Below are 3,157 nucleotides of genomic sequence, written 5' to 3' on the forward strand. Positions count from 1 at the left end.
TTCTCGACGATACCAACGATCAAACGTTTGGGTAACTGTCCTTGGAACAGATGATCTTCGATCATGGATCGCTGTCCCTTGGGAATGGTGAAGGTTTTCACTTCCACGCGTCGTATGGGATACTTGGCGGTCGTTCTGCTCAACGTCTGACTGATGTCGTTTCCCACTTTAGGTAACACTTCCACACGGCGTACGTAGAGTCTGGCTTCTTGGATTTTGGTTTTGTAACCGTCACTATCAGCCATCAAATGGAAAGCGGCACTGCTACGATTCAGTCTCAGGCGGTCATCCACCCCGTTCAGCAAATACTTTTCTTGTAACCACATGTCCAAATGCAAACGATCCATCAGTTCTAAACTTGTGTCGACTCCCGTGATTCTCTTTCTTCGTTCTAGAAATCCATCATTGTTGTCTTTCTTTTCATCAGTTTCCAATATTTCAAACTTGGTAGGTTCGTCAGCTTCCCATACCACACAGGCATTGAGATGAGTGTTCTTGGCATCTATTCCGTACGTCAAGAGATTTTCCAGGTAGGCACGATAAGGGTAAGTATCCATGCTGCTACTGACTAGTTTGTTATTCAAGTACAAGTCCACTCCACTGAACAAGGAATGCATGAAATTGTTGACGGGAGCTACGGCTTCATCGTCTATAGGACCTCCAGTCTTATCTAGAATTTTGACTTTCAGGTACAAGTAACTGCTATTCAGATCGATGTAATCTTCGGGCTGTCCTTTGATTTCAAACTCGATGGGAGCGGAATCGGTCAGTGAGGAGACGGGGTGAAATTCCACCCATTGGGATTCTTGCATCGTCATCATCGTGGGGGGCATGGCAAACAGATCCAGTTCCGTCTTGGAACAAGCGCAAGATTCTCGGTGCATCATTTTTTTTGTCTCTTTTCTCAATAATCGAAAACGTCTAAGTCTCGAACGGTTCTTCTTTTCTTGGCCTTTCTCGCTTGAAGTCTGGTGAAAGGGTGTTTTCTTCGTCGTCTCTTTCTGCCTTGTCCTTGCTGAATGCCTGACTCGGTAGCGTGCAGGGCATTTATAGGTGTCTCTCGGTGACCCAAAATGTCTTTGCCCGTTTGCAGCAAGACATTTTTGCCTGCTCTCATGAAGGCTTCTTTAGGGTTTTGTTTGTCGATGATGACATTTTGGAGAAATTCTTTGCCTTGCGTCAGTGCCGCATCTTTCAAGGCGTGCAATCCGCGTGTCACCATCGGTTTCAACACTGGGGCCACCGAACGAAAGGCCGATTTTAGCATGTCTCCTAAGCCGTGTCCTCGCTGTCGAGCAACCCCTCGGTACACTGGATACATGACTTACTTACGAGTCGTGAGAGAAGCGTTTTCGAAAATGGAGTTTCACCGTGACTTTTCCTTTGGTGAATGGAATATTTTGTCCCAGATCTCCTTTTATAGCAATGTTGACCGTGTCCAAATACGACTTGCTGACAGGCAAATAGTGAGGATGGACAAATTCGCAGTGGACGTGGTAAGTGTTTCCACCTTCCTCGTCAGCGTTCGTGACAGAATCTACTTTGAAAGGAATGACACGCAGTAACGGTACGGAGGTGTGTCCCACCACGTTGTACTCCACCACATCGGAATACACGAACATCAAATTCAGTCCTTGGTTCAGTTCTACCGGGGCACGAAAAAACTTGCTAAAAGACTCGTTGTCGTAAACGATGGGTAATTCGTTTTTCTTGAGCATGGCCTTTCTCATGTCCATGTCTCCGCCCAACATGTCAAACAATTCAGGACAAAATTAGATGGACACGATTTTACTGCGTTCAAATTTCATCAAGAAGCGACGAGCTGCTTTGTGGTACTCCATGGTGACACTTTTGTTGACATGCTACAAAGCTTTCAGAAACACGACATTAAACCTGGAGGCTATGGTGCTGACCAAATGTTGACCACTAAAATAATAGCCTGGGGGAATGAACAAGTGATAGGTGGTGTACTTTTGTGTACGGGTTTTCTTGTCATATTTGACATTGCTATCCATCCACTGATGCATTTGCTCGTCATGAACTTCCACATCAAAAAAATTTTGATTGGGAAGGACATTGAGGACTTGGGTCGGGTGAATCATTTCTACTAAAGCCACTTCCCAATGGGCTTCGTGATCTAACTGGATGGCTTGAGGTAATTTGGCCGTGTAACAGCACAACGTGTTCTTGGGAAACACCTCCATGGAACTGTCACTGGGTAAAGTTAAGTAAAATTGGTTTTGGTGACTCATAATTCCAGAGTTCTGAGGCTGTCCGAGGGGATATTACTGGATGTCAGAGGCGTGTCTCCGTGTAAAATGGGGTTCTGATTGTGGTTGAAGTGGTGACTGGCACTGGCACTGGACACGAGGTTCCCGGGGTTCCCGTTCGAGGAGAATTTCAGGGAGGGATTAGGAAGCAGGTAACCGATGCAACTGCTCAATAAAATGGTCCACAATTGTTTGTCTCCTTGTTGCAAACTCAAATTGGCAATGGCTGCCCCGATGACACAATACACCACGAAGATTTGGCAGAAAAAGACGATTTGCGTTTTAGGCACACGTTCTCCACACCACACCCACAAGGGTTGTTTTTGTAAATCTTGAACAGAAGAACTGGGTGAAGAAGGAGTGGTCGACGTAGCTGCGTCTGCTGTGTGAAAGGGCATGATGGTCACTTCTTTTTATAGTCGATGACTTGCGAAGCGTCGATCCAAGAATCAAAACTGGGTGGATATCCTTTCCAACGTACTTTGACTTCTTTGACACGTCGTTTGCCCACTTTACGGGTTCTGCGTTCGAGAATGCTTTCGATGTCGTACACGTCGTCTTCTTTTTTGGTGACACGTTGTAACTCGGTCAAATAAAACGTTCCTTTGAGCACTTCTCCGTTCATGTCTTCCAATTTATAGACGGCAGGATGACGGCCATGCACTCGTCCAGTGACGCGAAACAATTCGGTCGTCCAGTTAGGTAAGTAACCTTAGTCGAAAGTGCGTTTGGTTTTGCCAATGCGCACCCAATCTCCTACGGCCAACATTCGACTTTTCTCGGGGACAGCCCTAGTCGGGGACGTACCAAACAGACGCTCAAACACCAACACTTCGTTGTCGGGAGTCACTTCTTGCGGGGCACGTCCGATGCTTCGATGGTAAGAT

The sequence above is a fragment of the Sinohyriopsis cumingii genome, chromosome 3, assembly GCF_028554795.1.
Source record: "Sinohyriopsis cumingii isolate HCF-2022 chromosome 3, ASM2855479v2, whole genome shotgun sequence".
Taxonomy (NCBI): Eukaryota; Metazoa; Mollusca; class Bivalvia; order Unionida; family Unionidae; genus Sinohyriopsis; species Sinohyriopsis cumingii.